This window comes from Vombatus ursinus, unplaced genomic scaffold (genome assembly GCF_900497805.2).
Source record: "Vombatus ursinus unplaced genomic scaffold, bare-nosed wombat genome assembly UNPS02005286.1, whole genome shotgun sequence".
Taxonomy (NCBI): Eukaryota; Metazoa; Chordata; class Mammalia; order Diprotodontia; family Vombatidae; genus Vombatus; species Vombatus ursinus.
This window is the reverse complement of record NW_020945064.1, coordinates 7,735,125-7,757,170: the sequence shown is the minus strand read 5'-3', so window position 1 is coordinate 7,757,170 and position 22,046 is coordinate 7,735,125.

Here is a 22,046-nt window from a genome sequence, read left to right as displayed (position 1 = left end):
CAGTCAGCCCTGGGATTTAGGACAACCGTTTTGGCAGCCGAGCAGAGGTGGATTGGAGTGAGGCGGGACTACAGGCAGGAAGACCAATCAGAAGACTGTTGTAATAGTCCAGGCATGAGATGCTATAAGGAACTGCGAGTGAGTGATGGCTATGCGAGCAGAGAGATGGGGACATTTTTGAGAGATGTTATGGAGATGAACATAACAAGATATGGCAGCTGATTGGCGGTATGGAGTGAGAGTGGTCAGTTAGGTGACACTGAGGCTGTGGGCCTGCTTACTCGACAGGATGGGGGGAAGGGAGACTTGACAGTTATAGAAAATTTGGGGAGATGAAGAAGTTTGAAGAAAAGATGCTATTTTACGTCCCTTATTGAATTGGATCCTCACACCACCCTGGTGAGGGAGGTGGCTTGAATATGATTCCAACCTTCCTTTATAGTCTTCCAATTCACACATTCTATGATTCAGTCCACTCAGACTATGAGCTCTTCCATGAACTAAATCTGCATTCCCTCCCCTCTCTGCATTTGTCCAGGCTCCCTTCCAACTCCTCTCTAGGATCTGGGAACTGAGCTCCCTGTTTTCCTTTTCTTCAAAACAAACAAACCATGTGGTCCTGTGTTTGGGGTCAGATGGACTAAAACTGAAAATACCACATCATCTCTTAGGCTGTAGCTGCTGGTTGGACCCACCCACCTCCAAACCCTAAGTGACAAGAAACACTTCCTCTGGGTGGGAGGAAAGACACACAAGGGAGGAGTAGTGTAGACATTCAGAGATGGATGCAAAGAAAAGTTCCATTGTTTGAAAGGCAAGGTTTGTTTTTGTCATAAAGCTGCAGGCGAGAGACATATCCACGTTCTGCAAGACACCCAACAGGAAATGACTACACCGGCTTCCCTGCTATGTGTCTGGAGGGTCAGGTGAGTGGGAGGAGGAAAGATTACTTAGAAATCATATGTCCCAAGTGCAGTTAACTTTTTGGCTGTCTCCTGTCTCTTGGGTTTCCCACTCATCTGGGCTAGGAATCAGGGCTGCTTTGACTAAGTTCTAAAGCTTGGCATTCTCTCATTTCTCTTCCTAGTACCCCTCTATCAGCCTAGACCACCCCCAGCCCACACCCTTGTCCTGCCCCCTGGATCCTGAGAGTCCTTACTGTGACATCTCACACCATGATCTCTCCAAAGAACCCCACCCCCATCAGAACCAACCTATCCTGTACCCATTCTGGTAGATTCTAGAGTCTTGATCTTGGAGAATTGTCTTTTCTGCTACTTCCAAGACCCTGGTGTTAGATTGTAACAGCCACTAAGAGAAACAAATGGCTGTGATCAGGAGATCTTTGAGGAAAAATGCGACTGTACCCAGGGGTTAAATATTCTTATAGATAGGACTGCTCTCAGCTACCTATGCCACCAGCGTGAGAGTTAGCTCTAAAGATCATAGAATCATAAGATTTAGAGCTAAAAAAGAACCCAGTCTGAACCTTTACAGAGGTGGAAACTGAGGGCCAGAAGTGACTTTCCCCAGTTAAAGTGTATGATGTGTATACTCAATGTGGTTAAGATCAAAACTGTAACTAGCCTGGGCTGACCAGAGCTTTGCCTCAGGTGCCAAATTTCGAGGGCACTGATAGTTCTTGAAGTCCTTCAACCACATAGAAACAACAGACCTTAGCATCTAGTTATCAAGAAAGAGTTAAAGTCAGTAATTACTAAAAGGAATTTTGGGTGAGCTTGCCCCATGTCCCACCCCCCAAGTTCCTTTCTCCAAGCACTGGCCTCCCCAGCAATGGCTTCATAGTGGTGTCATAGAATCTCTTTCTCATTCCCATGGAGAGGGGGGAGAGAGACCTCCCATATATATATATATATATATATGCCCATCCTCATCTCTTGCCTTACAGGTGATTTGCAGTATGTGCTCAGGTCACTAAAATTCCTAGTTATGACTCTGGTCAAGTTGTCTTTCCCGTTGTGGCTTCCATCTTTAAGCAAATGAACTGCTTTAATCCTGCATTTCCAGTAACTAACACTTCTGGGTGGTCTCCTCCGTTTAACTAGAATAATGGACTCCCCAAATGTCAGAGCCAGAAAATTATTTCTTCCATTCCCTCTTTTTACAGCTAAAAGAAACTGAGACCCAAAGAGATTAAGCAGTTTGACCCAGGTCACATAGCTAGATGACCAAGAGCTAGAGATGAGGGGGGTTCTGTGTGGGAGAAGCTCCCAGAGGCATACAAAGCCTACAGACATGAAGAGGAGGAAGGGAGAGAAGGGACTGAAATGGATAATGAGTCATGATCATAGAATGGAGGTTCAGAGAGTTTAATGATGGGCAGCCAACAGACCTTAATGTTAACTCCCTCTGAGAGCTCCAGAGGCCAGGATCTGGGCCTGCATGCCAAAGTTTCTGCCATTGTCATGGGCCTCAGAGCCCAAGGATCCCAGTTCTTCCAATCTACCAACAACTGGGTTGGCCCTTTCCACAATTTGAACAGAGAGGTGAATGTCTACAATAATAAAGGACAATTGGCAAATTAATCAGGCTCCTGTTTGCATTTCTAATTGGGAAGAGTAATTGTCAGTCAGCTCAAGTGAGACGTTGTGACTAATTAGAACTGTTAGTGCGAAAATATTGACTCAGCCTGAGGCCTTCCTGGAAAATGCGATAATAATACACGTGTACGGGTGAAATTTGAAACATGTTCTCATTTTCCCTTGAGTGCCAAGGATATAATCAAACTGTGGACACCTTGGGACAATTGAAATGGGACTGGATTTGGACATGACCTGGGACTGAATCCTGGCTCTGCCACTCACCACCTGAATGACCTTGACAAAGTCACAAACTCATGAGGCAGCTAGGTGGTGCAGTGGATAGAGCACCGACTCTGGAGACAGGAGGACCTGAGTTCAAATCCGGTCTCAGACACTTGATCACTTGATACTAGCTGTGTAACTCTGGGCAAGTCACTTAACCCCAACTGCCTCACTGAAAAAAAAAAAGAAATAAAAAATAAATAAAAAAACAAAGTCACAAACTTTTTGCCCTTTTGCTTACAGCTCTAAAATGATGCTCCTGCTTTGGAGAAGGTATATGCCTCATCATATTATTAGAATCCAGGTGGCTGGGTGGCACAATGAATAATAATCAGCTAACGTTTATCTAGGCACTTCCAAATTTGTAAAACACTTTTATATGAAATTATCATTGGACCCTCTCAACTGCCTTGTGACATAGGCATCATTATTATCCCCATTTTACAGATGTGGAAAGTGAGGTTGAGGGGTAGAGTAGACTTGATGACAAGTCACACAGTTAGGAAGCAGGCTTCGAACTCTGGTCTTCTTCCTAACTCTAAGTCCAATCCTCTCTTCACTATACTACTTATCGCCTCAGTACAGTGCTGGACACAGAGTCAAAAAGGCCTGAGTTCAAATCTGGCTGAAGACTCTTACTAGCTTGTAACTTTGGTCAAATCACTTAACCTCTGTTTGCGTCAATTTTCCTCATCTATAAAATAGGAATCACCAAAATACGTTGATAAATACAAGATAATATGAGGAAAGAAGCAGCATAGTCAGTGATGGCTGATGGAAGTCTTGAAATATAACAATCCTGAGAGGTAAAGATGAGGAGGTATACATTTCAGGCACAGGGGTGGACTTTAACGAGGACAAAGATGGCATCAAGGTCAGCTACCACACTGATGGTAAATTCTTCAACTTGAAAAGGCTAAAAGCCAAGACTAAAGTAGAGGAAGAGATGGTACATGATTTTCTGTTTGCAGGTGATCATGCACTCAATGCAGCCTCTGAAGTTGAGATGCAACAAAGTATGGATCAATTCTCTGCTGCTTGTGCTAATTTTGGCCTAACAATTAACACCCAGAAAACACAGGTCTCCATCAGCCACCACCACACCACCCATATGTGGAACCATTGGTTACAGAAAATGGAGAAGTTTTGAATGCTGTGGATAAGTTCACTTACCTTGGCAGTGTACTTTCCAGGGATGTACACATTGATAATGAGGTTGATGCACACATTGCCAGAGCTAGCTCAGTGTTTGGGGGGCTCTGAAGGAAAGTATGAGAGAGAAGAGGTATTAGACTGACCATCAAACTGAAGGTCTATAAACCATTGTACTGACCTCATTGCTATATGCCTGTGAAACCTGGACAGTATACCAGCACCATGCCAAGAAACTGAATCGTTTCCATTTGAATTGTCTTATTCTGAAAATCATCTGGCAAGATAAGGTACAGGACAATGAGGTCCTTTCTCAAGCTAAACTGTCAAGCATTCAAACTCTGCTTCAGAGACTGCAATTCCGATGGGCGGGCCATGTCGTCTACATGCAAAACGTACACTTGCCAAAAAAACTATTTCATGCATAACTCACACAGGGCAAGCATTCACATGCTGGTTAGAAAAGTGATACAAGGACACTTTCAAGGTCTCTCTTAAGAACTTTGGAATTCAATTTTTTTTTAAATTAAAAAAAAACTTTGGAATTGATTGTGTTACATAAGAGACACTGGCACAGAACCATTCAGCATGGCATGCCCACATCAGAGAAGGTGCTGCGCTCTAAGAGCAAAGCAGAATTGAGGTAGCTCAAAAGAAAGGCAAGAGGAGCAAATTTAGAGAATCCCCCAAATGTTAACATGGACTGTTTGTGCCTGACCTGTGGTAGAACATTCCGAGCTCCTATTGGTCTGATCAGCCACAGTCGGACACAATGAAACTTTACACTGGCATAGTGATGTCATTTTGGTCCTCTTCAAGAACGAAGGACAGTAACCAACCAACCAACCAGGGGTGGCCTGTACAGGTGCCCAAAGACAGGGGAAGGGAACGCCAAGTTCAAGGAATAGCTAGTGTTCCAATTGGTCTGGGATACAGAAGAAAGAGGAATAATGTGAGATAAGGTTAGAAAGGTAGGTTGGAGACAGATGGTGAAAGGTCTTAAATGCCAGGCCTTGGAGTTTATATTTTATCTAAGAGGTCAGTAGGTCTAAGACCTATCACTGAAGGGGTTTTTTTTGGTAATATAAGTATTTTAAATTTTATTTTTAAAATTATGTTATTTTTAAAAATTATTTTAAATTTTGAGTTCGAAATTTTCTTCTTCCCGCTAGCCATTACTCCACCCATTGAGATGTCAAGAAATATGCAATTAATTGTATTTATAAAATCATGCCATACATATTTTTATATTAGCATTGCAAAAAAAAGCAAGAAAAATAAAGAAAAGTTTAAAATTTTTCTTCAGTTAGCACTCAGAGTTCATCACTTCTCTCTCTGGAGGAGGATAGCATTTTTATCATGAGTTTTTCAGAATTTTCTTGGATCATTATGTTGATCAGAGTACCTAAGTCTTTCACAGTTGATCATTGTTAAACTACTGCCATTACTGCATACCATGTTTTCCTGGTTCTATTCATATCACTTTGCTTCAGTTCATATAAGACTTCCCGGGTTTTTTCTGAAACCGTCCCTGTCCTCATTTCTTTTTTTTTAAATTAATTCATTTCGATTTATCAACGATCATTTCCATAAGCCCTGAATTCCAAATTTTTCTCCCCCTCCCTCCCCACTTCCCTCCCCAAGACAGAACTGAAGGTTTTTGATCAGGCTTTTTTTTAAAGAGGCAGTTGGGGTTAAGTGACTTACCCAGGGTCACATAACTAGTAAGTGTCTGAAGCCAAATGTGAACTCAGGTCCTCCTGACTGCAGGGCCACTACTCTATCTCACTGAGCCACCCCACTGCCTATTTATCATCATCATCATCATCATTATTTTTATAGTGGTTGGGCCTCTGTTTAAGAGGATTACTTTGGCAATGGTGAAAGGGATGGATTGGAAAGTAAAGAGGCTGGAAACAGGGGGATTAATGAGGCTACAGTAGTCCAGGCACAAGATAATAGGAATCTGACCTAAGATGGTGACAATGGCAGTGGAATAAAAGAGATTTCCAGGAAAGGGGGCTATTGTGGAGGTGGAATTGAGAGGATTGACAGTGATTGTATCTAGAGAGTAAAGCATAGGGAGGAGCCAAGGACAACTCTCTGGCTGTGGGGCCAGGTGATGGAACAATGGGGGCCCTCTCTGTAGAAATGAGACTCCCAATGACACATCCTGTCAATTGCCAAATGTCATCATTTCAATGTCCACAGCATCCCCTGTGTCTGTTCTTTTCTTCTCACCCACACAGTTTTATTCTGGTTCAGGCCCTCATCGCCCCTAGCCTGGACTGTGGTGACAGCTTCCTAACTGACCCCCTTGATTCCATTCTCTCCCCTTTCCAGGCCACCCTCTACACAGCTGCCAAAGCAATTTCCCTAAAAAACACATCTGCCGAAGACGCTCCTCTTTTCAACAAGTTCCAATGGCTCCCTATTACCTTTAGGATCAGCTACAGACTCCTCGGTCTGCCATTTAAAGCCCTTCGCAACCTGGCCCCATCCTACCTTTCTAGCCTTATTACACATTACTGCTGTTCATGCACCCTAGGTCCAATCAAGCTGGCCTTCTTATCGTTCATCTGTTTTTTCTGCCTCATACCTTTGTCACTGGCTGTCCACCATGCCTGGAACACACTCCTTCCTCACCTCCACCTTAGAATCCCTCAAGCTTTAGCTCAGGTGCCACATCTCACATGAGGTCTCCTGATCTCCCCAGTTTCTAGTATCTTCAACCCCCGAATCATCTTATATTGCGTGTGTGTGTGTGACATACATACACATGTTATCTCCCCCGATAAAATATGAAGTCCCTGAGAGGAAAGACTATTTCAATTTGGCTTTTGTATCCACAGTACCTACCAAAGTGCCTGGAACGTAAAAGGGACTTACTAAATGTTTGTTGATTGATTGATGCATGTGTAGTTTCTGGCTGTATATAATATATTTATTGACTATTAATATAAAGGACTTTTAGTCTTTGTTAAAGAATGTTAGTTCATCAAAATGATATTTAAAGCCAACAGTTAATTAGCTTCATGAACAAAGGCGTATCCACAAGCACAGTTTCTGACTGTTCTGTTCTGCTAATGTCCTCAATTGAAGGCTGTCATCCGAAGCAAAAGTGGTTGATTGAGGAGGTGAAGGACCAGGCATGGGACCAATCAATCAAAAGCATTTTCTAAGTGCCTGCTTCTTTGTCCATGAAGTAATTGTTGGTTTTCAACACCACTGTGATGAACTGACATTCTCAAATAAAAACTGAAAGCATTTCATTTACTGCCTATTTAAAAAACAAACAAACAGATCCTTATTATAGTTGGGAAGAGTTGGGTAAGTCCTTCCTCTGACACAAGGACATACTGGTATAGACACATGTATAGGTAGATGCAGAGCATATTCAATTTGATAAATTCAACTCCATAAGCATTTATCAGCACCTATTATGTGCCAGGCACTATGCTAAGTGCTGAGGATACAAATAAGCAGCTTACAGTCTAATAGGGACAACAACACACGAAAGGAAGCTGGAAAGGGGGGAGGAGGAAGTCAGATGGTATCCAACCCATGGGCATTTTGTTCCATGGAATCCTAACCAAATAGAGCTACAGATGAAAAGTAGAGAGTAAGTATATACAAACTTATATACAAGGTTATCTTGAAGAGAAAAATGCAAATAGCTGGGGAGACCTGAAAAACCTCATGTAGAAAGGGGAGCGCGAGTTGAGTCTTGAAGTAAACCAGATATTCCAAGACCTGGAAGTGAGAAGGGAGAGTATTCCAAACATCAGGGACTGCCAATGGAAAGTGGAATGTGGAATGTTGCATATGAAGAATAGTAAGAAATATAGATCATAGAAAACCAGAGCATAGAATGTGTGTGTAGGGGAAGGTAATGTGTAAGAAGGCTAGAAAGTTAGCATGAAGCCACACTGTGAAAAACCTTAAATGCCCAACAGTGGTTTGTACTAGAGCCTAGAGATGACAGGGAGCCACTGAAGTTTAATGTGTAAGGGTGTGTGTGTGTGTGTTTGTGTGTGTGTGTACACACGCGCGCATGTATGCCAGAGTGTGTGAGGTGATCAGACAGGCTTTGGAGATCAGATCTGTACTTCGGTAAAGTCACTTTGGAAGCTGTGTGGAGATTGGATTAGAATGGAATAGGAGAGGCTTGAAAAAAGAAAATTCATTAAAAGTCTAATGCAATGGTCCAGGCAAGAGGAGATAAGGATCTGACTTCAGGTAGTCATTGTATGAATAGAAAGAAGGGGATATGTTCAAGAGATGTCATGGAGATAGAAATGACAAAATTAGTCAAGTAGATCTGTAAGCTAAGAGTGAATGGGGAGTAGAGAATAAAACGCAGTTGTAGACCTGGGTCACTGGAAGCCCTTGACAGAAATCGGGAAATTTGGACAAGTAGAACATTTAGGGGGAAAGGTAATGAGTTCTGTTTTGGACGTGTTCTTGTTGCTGCTTGTCCTTCTCAAAGAGGACCATGGCATCATGAGGATGATGTCTTGACTCGTGAGTTAATCGGATTTACATGAGGCAGAGCTGTGCTAAGTCATCAGCCTCACTCTCTCCTCCAGGGTCATCAGAGTCCAGTGGCATGACAAAGTCAAGATGACTGGCGATGGCCCAGCTTTGGATGTGTGGAGTTCAAGTTGCCTGCAGGACATCCAGTTCAAAATGTCTAATTGGTAGTTAGATGATGAAAGATTAGAGCTCAGGAAAGAGCATAGGGCTGGATATATAGACCCAGGGGTTATTTGCAAAGCGATGATCCTTGAACCTATGAGAACTGATGAGATCACTAAAAGAGATAATATGGTATGAAAAGAGAAGAGGGCCCAGTCAGTCAATAAATACTTATTAAGCACCTACTATGGTCCAGTCACTGAGCTAAGCAGTGGGGATACAAAGAAAGACAAAAGAAACTTGGGTATATCCATGGCAAGGTGAGGTGCCTTGGATGAAGATCCAGCAAAGGAAACTGAGGAGTGGTCAACGTAGAAGGGAAAACCAGAGCAGGATGAAAACCCAGGGAGGAGAGAATGTCCAGGGTAAAAAGGTAACCCACAGTGTCACCTGCTGCAAAGAGATCAAGAAAGCTGAGTACTGAGAAGAGGCCAGTGAATAACTGGCAACTTTGGAGAGAGAGGTTTTGTTGGTGATTGAAAGGCAGGCTGCAGGGGTTTTAGAACTTGAGAAAAAAGAAGAAATGAAGACAGCAAGCATAGATGGCTTCCCGCCCCTCCCTGCCCCCACCCCATCCTGCCAAGGAGCTTAGCTGTGAAAGGGAGGAGAGATAGAGAGTGATAACTTAGAGAAATGTTGAGATCTAGTGAGAGTATTTTAAGAATGGGGGTGACTCGTGCATGTTTCTTGGAAGCAGAGAGAACTGGCAGAGAAGGAGAGATAGAGAATGAGAGTGAGAAACAGACAGAGAGCGGGGGTGGAGAGACAGAAAGAATGAGAGACATAGGGAAGAGAGACAGAGACAGAATGGGGAAGAGAGAGAGAGGGAAGAGAGACAAACAGACACAGAGAAAGAGACAGGGAGAGGGAGAGGAAGAGAGAGAAGAGAAAGGGATGGGGGAAGAGAGACAGAGAGAGGGAGAAAGACCAAGACAGAAAGACAGAGAGAGAAGAGAGACAGAGAAAGAGAGAGGAGAGAGAGGAGAGGAGAGGAGAGCGAAAAGAGATACAGAGAGAGAGAGAGAGAGAGAGAGAGAGAGAGAGAGAGAGAGAGAGCAAGAGAGACAGAGAGGATGAGGGTGAGGGTAGTCCGCTGGCATCAAAGGACCTGAGTTCACGTCCTAGGTCTGGCACATTGCCATAGAGGCTGTTTGACTATAGTCATCCCTTCCCTTCAGCTGCCCTCATCTATAAAATGGAGATAATAATACTCCCACAACCTGTCTCCAAAAGGTGGTAGGCAAGCCCTTTGCAAATCCCACTCATGCCACAGATATGTGAGAGCTTTGGTTTAGAAAGGCCACACATCTCCCTCGAGCTGAGGATGGATCACAGGAGCTGACGACCTAGTCCCATGCTCAGTTTCCCATCTCAGCAGCTCCCAGGCAGATGGAGGCCAAGGTGGACAGGTGATGATGTACAGCATCTCTCTGCCTACTCCCCCCGCCCCTCCATAAAATAATTTCCTTTCTCTCCCTCTTCTGCTCTTGTGACTGAGGGGAGGATATTGTGAGACTAACACTTAGAAGGTTAATACATTCAAGAAGGGCAGCTTCATGTCCTCTTTGCAGATTTATCACCATGCAATAAAGAGCAGGCGAGTGCAGATTTCTTCTCTAGTGCGTGCACTTCGGGGGACTTATTATCGGCATCTCTCCAGGATGTTTTCTAACCAAGTCATTCTCTATGTTTTATGACCCTGGCTCACCATCATTCACCTCTTGAGAGTGGAAACACATGACCTGGGGCCAACCTTCATCCTGATTTTATTACTAGAGAAACTGTCCTCGAGGGAGGAGAAGAGAAATGTCCAGAGTCACTCAACAAACTGAACTAAAACTCAATTTTCTGTCTTCCTGTCTAAGATCTTCCCTAAACCAGAGGGCTGAGTCCATTTGGGGCTCACTGGTCTTCTTGTTACAGCTTCTGGCTGAACCCAGTAACCAACAGGGCTTGAAAAGGGCCAACACAGCGGGACCTGAAAACGACCCAGTCTCTTTTTTCTCCGGTGACTCAGTACTCAATCCAGTCTGCTTTTCTGTCCTCCCTCAAAGTGCTAGTGTTAGAGATCCAGAATAGAGAAGGCCATGGAGCAGACAAGACCTCGGGGATTCGCCTGCCCCTGGTGTTCACCTAAGTGGTTATCCCCAGGCAGGGACCAGGTCTTTGAGAGCTTGAGACTTCAAGCCCACACATTCCTCCCCACGAACCAGGACTCAAGGTTCTAGAAGAACCCCCAAACAGAGGGAGAGCTTGTCATGCTGGTCTTTTTGGTTTCATCTGCTGAACAGAGAGAGGCTTTGAAAGCCTGCAAAATGCAACCTCCAACTGCAAATGAAATTTGGACATGAGAAGGAGTTGTGTGTTAGGTTTGTGGGGGTTTTTGAGTCATACTGGAAATTTATAAAGCCTCAACCAGGTAGGAGAAGACGAGCATATCTGAAGGCAATATGGAAGGAATCAGTGACTAGAGAGAGACTGACGATTAGCAAGAGGGGGGTGTTTGTGGGGAAAATCCAAGGGAATCCCACAAGCTGCTCTCGGTCAACTCTCACTGCCATACAATCTGGGGACCCCAATTATCTTATTATAACTAACAACAACAACAATCATAACAGCAATAATAGTTCACATCACTTAACACTTTACAGTTTGCCCTCCATGAATGATCTCAAACATCAGGAGGTAGGTTCCATTTAACTAAAAAAAAATTGCATATAACAGTTTTTTTAAATTAAAAAAACTATATGATAAAAAAAAAGACATTGAAATTGGAGTCAGAAAGCCTTGGGTTCAAGCCTTGGTACTGACATTTAGTAGCTATGTGACCTTGGGTACCTCACATCTCTAAATCTCAATTTCTTTCTCTGTAAAATGGGCTTAAAAATTGGAGACAGTATGGTATAGTAGAAAGAGAGATGTGTTTGAAGTTTATAGAGCCTGGGTTCAATTACCAGCCCTGCCACTTTCTGTCTATGTGACCTTCAACAAATCACTTAACCTCCAATTTCTCATCTCTAAGTTGGAAAGGTTGGAGTCAATGGCCTCTAAGGACCCTTCAGCTCTAAATCTATGTTCCTTTACCTATACTACTCATGGGTTATTGTGAGGGTCAAATGAGATAATATATATGCAACTCTATGTAATCCATGGCCCAGAACCAAAGCTTTGGAGTTGCATGGAATGAATTCAGCCTTGGAGGCATCTCAAACAAATTTTTCTCTTTGGCTCATGTCCCCACCCGGGGTTTCCCCTGGGAGCATCTGAATCTGGCTAATGGCTAATTCTCCATAGAAAAGGACCCTCAGATCTCATGCAAAACTCAAGCTGTAACAAATCAGATAATGAAGACTTTAAATATTCAATCCAACAAATATTCAACCAAACAAAAAAAAAAGTACTCACACAGTACAAAGGGTTCTTACACAAGAACATTAAAATGTCCAAGCAACTCCCTTTTTTCCTTTCTAGGGGGCTTCCGTCTCCCTAGACTTATGGAGTTGAAGTTTCCTTGCAAGGGGAAGACAATAGAGGTCATTATGGTCAACACTCTTTCCTCTGCTAGGTCCCACATTCATTCAGGTCCTACATAGTGCACATTTCTAATGAACAAGCAAGATCTGAGTTTGCCCCTTAGCTTTGTGGCTCCGCCCTTTGCTGATCCTTAGTTCTGTTTCCTTCTTGGTCCAGGAATTTGATTTTCTTCAGAAGCTCATCCTCTGGGGTCCAGGAAGCTTGGTGCAGTACCATGACATTGTCTATGGCTGCTCCCTCTGCTGCTCTGCCATCGCCATCTCCATGGTGCCAGCTCGCATTCCTCCACCATAAGTTTGGCCCAGGATATCCTCTCTACCCTATGAATGTCTGTACCCCTCGCCTGTACCCCTCCAGGGCTGGGGTTCCCTTAGGGATCAGTGGGGCTTCATGGCTCAAACAGAAAATCCCGTTAGTTTTCAAAACCCTTCTTACCTTCAGATCTTTTCCCACCTCATTCCCCTCCATGTGCCATGATCCAGGGATACTGACCTCCTTGCCTTCCTCCCCCCTGACACTCCATCTTTTGACCCAGGCATTCTCACTGGCTGTCCCACATATGTGACACTGTCTCCTTTCTCTTCTTTCCCTCTGAACGTTCCCAGCTTCCTTCAATTCTCAGCTAATGTCCCACCTTCTGCAAGAAGCCTTTCCCAGTCCTCCTTAATCTTAGCACCTTCCCTCTGAAATCATCCCCAGTTTGTCTCCTGTGCATATCTTGGTCACACATAGTTGTTTTCATATGGTTGCCCCTTTTAGGCCACAATCTAATTAGACCATGAACTTCTTGAGGGCAGAGACTGTCTTCTGCCTTTTTTTGTATCCCTAGGGCTTAGCATACATACACAATGCTTGGCACACAGTAGGCGCTTAGTAAATACTTGTTGACGTGACTTCATAGACTTCCTCAAGGGAACCCCAGTCTCTGTGCTCGTCCAATTCAAGGATATGGCTAAATAGTCATTTCATCAGCAATGAGATTTTAACTAGGAATTAAATAACTATTAATTCCCTAAAGGAGGAGTAAAATCTATGATGCTCAGGACTCATGAATCTCAGAACAAAGCCTCAAATGCAGCATCCATGAGGTGTTTACACCTTGTGTAGGAAGACACCTTACTGCCACAGCAAAGGTCTCATTCCTGTTAAACTTATAAAGAAACAGTTCACCTGGACAAGGAGTTTATTTTGTTATGGGATGGAGCAAGCATTTATTAAGAACCTACTATAGGGGCATCTAGGTGGCGCAGTGGATAAAGAGGGCCCTGGAGACAGGAGGACCTGAGTTCAAATCCGGCCTCAGACACATAACAAATACTTCCTATCTGTGTGACTCTGGGCAAGTCACTTAACCCCAATTGCCTCACTAAAAGAAAAAAAAAGAACCTACTATGCACCAGGTAGGTAATGTGCTAAATGTTTTACTTATATTATCTTAACTTGATCTCTACAACTACCTTGGGAGATAATTTCTATTATTATCCTCATTTTACAGTTGAGGAAACAGAGGCAAAGCAGGTATTTAAGTAATTTACCCAAGGTCACACAACTCAGGAGTGTCTGAGGCTGGATTTGAATTCAGCTCTTCCTGATTCTGGCCCCAGCATTCTATCCGCTGTGCCACCTAGCTGCCCCTGACACAGGGGTAGCCAGTGCAACGATACAGAGATAAGAGATGGAATGTGAGAAACAGCAAATAAATGAGTCTGGCTGGACTCTAGAGCTGTGCAGGAGAATACCACTTCCAGAAGAAGACATAAGAAGGCACACCCTTTGTAACTGTGGAAATCGAACTATCTTCCTCATCATTAGCAAAGCATAACGCATAGAACTCATTTTTTCTTGTTGAATCACAAAGCAAAGTCATAGGATAAGAGAATCATGCATCTGGAGCTGAGAAGAATGTTAGAAATCATATAGCCTAACCTCATCATTATAGATAAGAAGAAATGGAGGTTCAGAAATGAGAACTGACCTGCCCAAAGATACACAGGCAGCAAGGAGAGGAAACCATTAAAAACCAGATCCTTGGACTCCAAATCCAGTGCTTTTCTTACTTCATTCTGCTACTTCCTAACTCATGGAGGCAGACTGATGCATGCCTCAGTTTCTCCATCTGCAAAATGAAAGGGTTGAACTTGATAATCTTGAATGGTCCTTTCTAGCTCTACAATTCTATCGTTTTACATTTGTACACACGGGTCCTCTTGTATCAAGCCAGTTTCATTAGATAGATCTTCTCACCTCTTCTTCAGAGACAAGCTTGGTCATTATTGTTAATTACACTGCACTCAACTTCATTTGTTGCTGTGTCCATTTCCATTGTTGTCAACATGTATATTGTTTTCCTGGCTCTGCTTCACTTGGTATCAGTTCATATAAGTCATAATTACATTCAAGTGCCACCATTTTGTTTAGCCACTTCCAAAAAGATGTGCACATACTTTGCTTCCAGTTCGTTGCTTCACACACATTCACACACACACACACACACACGTGCATGTGCACACACACACACACACACACACACACACACTGATTTGCATATTTTGGTGTATATAGGGTTTTTCTGTCTTTGAGCCCCCTGTCCCCACAAGGGTATATACCTACTAGTGAAATCTCAGGGCCAAAGGATAAATGGACGTTTTAGTCCCTTTTTTTTAGCATAATTCCAAATTGATTTCCATGGCACCTCTGGGAAACTTGTATATAGATTTCATTAGAGCAAGAAACAATCCCCAAGTGGTGCCAGTTTATGGCTCTTAGGCTTCCTCAAGTAGAAGGGACCACTTGGTAGAACAGCAATGTCTAAGTGAAAAGGAAAGCAGACCCTGATGCCAGGGCATTTTTTTTGCTAGTGTAGACTACCCAAATCACACATAGTCCCATGCAGCTTAAGGTCATCTGCTCTATGAAAGCTTCCTCACTGCCCCCATCCTTAAGTGATTGATGCCAACATCTGATCTCATATACTTTGTACCCTTCTCATGCACTTGTTGTAGAATGATAGGACATCAAGCTAGAAAGAACCCTTAAAGATTATCAAGTTCATTTTGCAAAAAGAGAAACTGAGTCATGCATTAGTCTGTATAGTGAGATAGGGGGTAGCAGAGTGAAGTTTAAAGATGTTTTTTTTTTTAAGCCCTGGATCTGGAGTCTAAGTGTCTGGTTTTGAATTCTAACTCTGCTATTTTCCTTCACCTCTCTGGACCTGCTCTCTATAACATGAAGCATTTATACTAGGTCATCTTTAAGGTCCTTTCCAGTTGTAAATCTATGATCCTATGAACCTGTCTGCTTGGGGTAGTCTGGCAAATATTTAACAACCAACTTTCCAAAAAGATAATAAATGTTGACATTATACACTTTTAAACTCTATTTGCATTATTAACACATTTTCCATTGCTTTGCTTAGTCTAGACAATTAGCAAAACAATACATCAAGCCCTGATTTGTAGCATTTGCCAATTTCCCAAGTACTAAGACTCATACCAAAATTTTTTTCTTAGGATACAATTTTGTTGCTAGGTTACCTAGTTTATATGTTATTCTTTTCTCATTTTGAGCATCTACATTTATTTCTTTCTGAATATACCCTTTCCCCTCTTGTACCAAAGGTGCCATCCCTTATGATAAAGAATAAAAGAGGAAGAGGGGAAAAAAAACAATTCAGTAAAAATCAGCCAACACATCGACTACATCTGGCAGCCTGGGCAACATTCCATACCCAGAGTCTCCCACCACTTAAATATTTCTCAAGGGTTCTGAGGACACTTCCTTGAAAATAAGTCTATGAAAATAAGAGAGTCTTCCTTTTATATAGATCTGAGACAAAGAGAGACAGCCAGACAGAGAGAAAAAGACAAAGAGATGGAGACATATAGAGAGACACAGAGAGAGACCAAAAAGAGAGACACACACACAAATAGAGACACAGACAGAGAAAGAAACTGACTCTTAAATAAGAAGGAAAGAGTTAAGTCAGGGAGATTTTTTAAGAAGGGAGAAGCCAGAGAAGAAGGTAAAAGAGATGAAAGGGGGAGAGGTTTAAATGAGGAAAAGATTCAGAGAAAAGATTAAAAGAGGGAAAGAAAGGAGAGCTGAGGAAAAGGAAGAGAAGCAGGCAAAATAAGAAGGAAGAAACAATGGAAAGCAGGTAGAAGTGTGTTGTCTTCCGAGCTAGAAGGGATTTGAGAGATCCTGCTTAGAACCCCTTCAGTATGCATGTAAGGAAACTGAGGTCTAGACCAGGGACGTGATTCAGTGCTTCTTAAACTGTGGGTCACAAGCCCAGATGGGTTGAAAAATTTGGCAACAGTAGAAGGTTTCTGAACATGCAACAACCAAAAATTAATTAAAAATCAAACACATAATGAATCTGAGGTGTTTCTGGCAACGCTTGCTCGTGTTGCATGGCTCAACTTCACCGCAGCCTTGGTTCTGAACACAAAGCATGCTCACTTTGCACTGAGCATACCCTCAGGCCATGCAATGCCAATGAATGCTGCCTAAATGCAAAAAGGGTCGCCAGTGGAAAAACGTTTAGGAAGGCTTGGACTCTAAATCATACACCTAACAAGTAGTAAAAAGAGAAAGAAGATCTTAATTCAAACCTGAAAGAGAAATTTTCTCCAGGAATTTTTCCCTGAGTTATTCTTTCCACAACTCACACACTGTATTGGTTACAGTTGCTGAGTTTTGTTCATAATAATTCCTGGGATAGCACTTTAGGTATTGCCCTTTTTTCTATGGATCCAAAGCATTGATCATATTGTATTCGTCTTCCCCTCCTCCCTGAGAATGGCAGGAGATCTGGGCATCAGAGTTTGCCAAGTAACTTGTACTTTAAGTGACATCTTCAAGTCCAGTAAGCAAGTGTCAATCAGTCAACAAGTATTTACTAAGTGTCTTCTATATACCAGGCACTGTGCTAAGCCCTAAGGAATTCAGAGAGAGGCAAAGAATAGTCCCTGCCCTCAAGAAGTAGGGGGAAGGCAGCCTGCAAACAACTACATACAGATAAGAGTTACAAAGAGGATACTTTGGGAATCATCTCAGAGGAAAGACACCAAGACTAAGGAGGACAAAGAAAGGCTTCTTGCTGACATAGGAACAAGGTCTTAAGCATTCTTTAAAATGTCCTCGTTGGAGCCTTACAGGTGAGCCATGGAGTGGCAGGTAGGGTGAGAGCAGGGTTCTAGCTTCTTTTCCATGAACCTTTGAGAAATAGTTAAGAGGTGGGAGGCTCCAGGTATGGAATATTGCCTATACTGCCAGATATACCTGTTGTGTTGGCTAATTTTTACTGAATCGTTTTTTTCCCGTCTTCCTCTTTTATTCTTTGGGTATGAGAAGGGAAAAGATGTATTCAGAAATACAGGTGAAATCAAAAAAAGGAAAATGGTTAAGAGACTCTATGTTCCTGTAACATCCTCTATAGACAGTCAACACAGCTAATGAGCGTCAGAGCAGAATTTGCACTCAGGGCTCTTGATTCTAAGGTTGGCGCCTTTCTAGTACATCACACTGCCTTCTGAACTATAAACAGTACATCATAGGAAACATCCAAGCTGTGGCTGAATGGGAATCTATCAAGGATGTTATAAAAAAAATTAGAGAGACTGGTGGATAGAATACTAGGCTTGAGTTAAGAAAACCTAGGTTCAAATGCTAACTTTTATCATTTACTGCCTATATGACTCTGGGCAAGTCATTTAATCACTTTATTTTCCTCATCTGGATAATGAGGATAATAATAGTATCTACCCCACAGGGTTAGTGTCAGGATCAAATAAGATAATAAAGTCTTTTTCCAATCTTAAAGTACTAGATACATATGAACTATTCATAATAACAATAACAACAACGATGATGATGATGATGATGATACCAACCAACATTTATTTGGCATTTCTTCTGTGCCAGGCACTGTGCTGAGCATTATAAGAAAAAGGACTCCTTTCAAACTTTAGAATTACATACTTTATTGAAGGAGGAGCAGAATGACAGTTTTCTGACTTACCAAGGACAAATCAGAGGCTCAAAGGGAATCCAGTAGGAGTTTAACCTGTAGTCCCCCCAAGACTTCTTGGAGATCATGTGAAGACAGCAAAAGTGATAGTATTAACTGACATAAAGAGTTTTTTGTTGTTGTTCAGTTCTGTCTGACTCTTTGTGACCCCATTGGGGGTTTTCTTGGCAAAGATACTGGAATGGTTTGCCATTTCCCTCTCCAGCTCATTTTACAGATGAGGAAACTGAGGCAAATAGGGCGAAGTGACCTGCCCAGGGTCACACAGCTAGTAAGTGTCTGAGGCCAAATTTGAACTCAGGAAGATGAGTCTTCCTGACTCTAAGCCTAGTGCTTTATCCACTGTGCCACTAGCTGCCCCAAGTAGGCACTTCATAAATGCCTATTGCTCAATTGATTACTATCTTATTCTTCTCATCTCTTTTGATGAAATACAGGATCATAGCGCTAGCGCTGAAAGGGCCTGTAGTGTATGGGAGTCCAACCTTCTCATTTTACACATGAGAATAACAAAGCACAGAGAAGTTAGTTGACTCACCCATAGTCACACAGCTAGTAACACTGAGCTATGATGTGAACTCAGCTCTTCCCGACTCCAATCCAGTGCTTTCTCTGCTGTGCCACCACCAAAAAGATCCTTGGACAAGTCATCATCTTGTTATTATGCTTTTATAGTTAATTTTCTGTGGACCTGTGCCCAGGTGAATAATTAACTGTTTTGAGTATTTGAATAAAAGCGTTAGATGCAAGCTCGTTCCCCCACAGTTTCACTGAAAGCTCCTTCAGCACTGAGCAGGCAGGAGCACAGGGAAAGGATGCCCTTCAGCCAACTCCCACATGATTTGCTATTGTTGTTGCTATCATTAGTGGGCTTGTCGGGAGGAAGCCTGGTTTCAGTAGTGGCTCTGACTTCAGCTGGGTCACCTCCATTCCTACTCTCCCAGCTTTGTCTCCTTGGTGTTATCATTGACTCTTTCTGGCCCTACCGATCCAACCTATTGCCAGATCTTTCTGTTGCTACCCCCATAACATCTCTCCCATCCAGCCCTTTCTCTCAACTTACACTTTCATCCCCTTACTTCATGCCCTCCTCACTTACCTACCTACAGTATTGCCATGACCCTGTTGGATCTCCCTGTCTCCAATCTCTTCCTCCCTTCAGCTCATCCTCCACATTGCCACCAAAATGATTTTCCTCCAGCACAGATCTGATAAAGTCATGCCCTTCCTCTATCAACTCCAGTGGCTCCCAGGTTCAAATAGAACTGTCTCTGTTTACCTTTTAAAACCCTTCAACCTCATTCTAGACTCATTGGACTTTAATCCTCATCTTACACCTGCGACCCAACCAAATCAGCTTTCTCTTTGTTACTTATTTATGACATTCCATTTCCCATCTCAGAAGCAGCTAGATAGTACAATAGTTAGAGCACTTGGCCAGGAGTCAAGAGGATCTGAGTTCAAATCCAACCTCAGACATATTCTAGCTATGTGACCCTGAGTCACTTAACCTCTGTCTGCCTCATCTGTAAAATCGGGTTAATAATAGCACCTACCTCCCAGGGTTATTGTGAGAAATAAATGAGCTAATATTTGTAAAGCACTTATCACAGTGTCTGGCACATAGTAGGTGCTTTATAAATACTAGTTCCCTTCCTTCCTTTCTCTATGCCTTTGTACTGGCTGGCTCCCTTGTCTTGAATTCACTCCCCTGCCTTCCTCCACCTCCCAGAATCCCTCTGGTTTTATGATATAATGGAAGCACCATCATCTACACGAACCCTTTCCCACTCCCTTCGATTTCTAAGGTCCTTCCTCTCAAAACACCTGGTAATTAACTTTCTATTTATTCTGTATATAGTTTTGTCTCCTTCAATGCAGAGATTATTTCATTTTTTTTATTTGTATCCCCAACACCTGGCATAGTGCCTGACACACAGTAGGTGCTTAATAAATATGTGGTGATTATTATTGTTGATTCATCAGTTCTTATAGCCCAGTAACAGTTAATCCCCATACCACAATTTCTTTAGCCATTCTCCCATCAATGGGGGTCTACTTTGTTCCCTGGTCTTTGCAACCACAAAAAAATGCTGCCACTAACATATCAATGGCCAATCAGTAGGCATCTATTAAGCACCTACAATGTGCCAAGCACTGTGCTAGGCGAAGAGGATACAGATACAAAGAATAAACCAATCCCCACTCCCAAGGAGTTTCCATTCTAATGGTGAAGCCAAGTACATGTAAATTATATATACAATTATATCTTTGACCTTACATCAAAGGAGTAGGGATCTCTGGGTCACTTCAATTGTCTCTAGCAGTCCATGGAAATAAAGTCAAAATGGTTTATTCTGGGAGGAGGACGGGAGAACACACAAAAGAAAACAGTTTTGGACTCAAAAAAATAATAAACCGCACCCAAAAAAGGAGCTTGAAGAGGCACCCAGCCTTGCACTTCCTATCTTTGAACACTTCTAAAAAAAACACCATGAGTAGCTTTTATGTGGTGTGGGGGTGTTGTTTTGTGAGCACATTAAACTCTATAAAAGTTTACAACATTTTAAAAAAATTAGAAAGATACAGCCAAGATAAATCCTGTGAGGGACATTGGCTTTTCCACCATCTCTCTTGTGCTAAATCTCTTCTGTAACCTTGCCTCAGTCTTCCTGGAAATGGGTGCTGCCTGGGGTTCTAGTGGAAGGCAAAACGCCTGCCTTGAATAACCACATAGCTGGGACCATCCTTGAGCGGAATTTCAGCCAGTTTTGTTTAGAGACGTTGTCAATTAGTAGAACATCAGAGCTGCATGAGGCTGCAGACAGGGTGGCTGGTTCCATTCCCCTCATTTTACAGATAAAACGACTGAGATCTTGAAAGAAGTGGCTTACTTGTGTGAGATTGTACCATTAGCAACTGAGCCTACACTAGGCCTCTGGACCCCTGATGGATGGCTCTTAGTGCCATGCCACAGCACCAGGGCTGCCTTCATCCCAGCTTTCGTATAACTCAGGATCCATCCACATACATTTGGAATCATACTTCTTACAGAATTGTTGTGAGATACAAATAAGGTAATGGGTGGTGTGGCCATATTGGCTAGTTTTTCCCCACCTAAAAGGCAGAAAAGCCTTTGGTTGGTCCAATGTCCTAAAGTTCAAGCCTTTAACTTCCCATTACCTAGAGCATAAAGTACAGACCTCAAGCAGTCAGTGTCATCTCAGACATGGTGGCCCTCGATGGAAAACTCAGGCAACTAAAAGGAACTCAGTTATCTAAGTTGAATGTTTAAGTCTTTTCATTTAAATCAATTTTGACTGATATTTTCTGTTTCTTACATCATCATACTTATTCCAAGTAGCTCTTCTCTGAGAACCATCCCAAATGACAAACTATTTTTAGAGAGAGAAAAAAGAAATCGGTATAATTGATTGATACATTGGAAAAGTCCAGAAACCTATGCAACATTGTAACACTTGTGGACTTCCCACCCCTACAAAGGGCATCCTCATATTTCTTCATTTGAATCCTGCTTGAGCTTTAAAATTTTGTCACATTTCCTGGTTTTGGCTCCTCTGACCTCACTCTGCATCAGTCCACACAGATCTTTTCAGGTTTCTCTGCATTCATCACTCACATCGTTTCTTACAGTAAGGTAACCATCCGTTTCATTCACGTACCACAATTTGTTTACTCTTCCTCAATCAGTGAGCATCTACTTTATTTCCAATTCTTTGCTATCACAAAAAGTGAGATATAGATAGATAGATAGATAGATAGATAGATAGATAGATAGATAGATA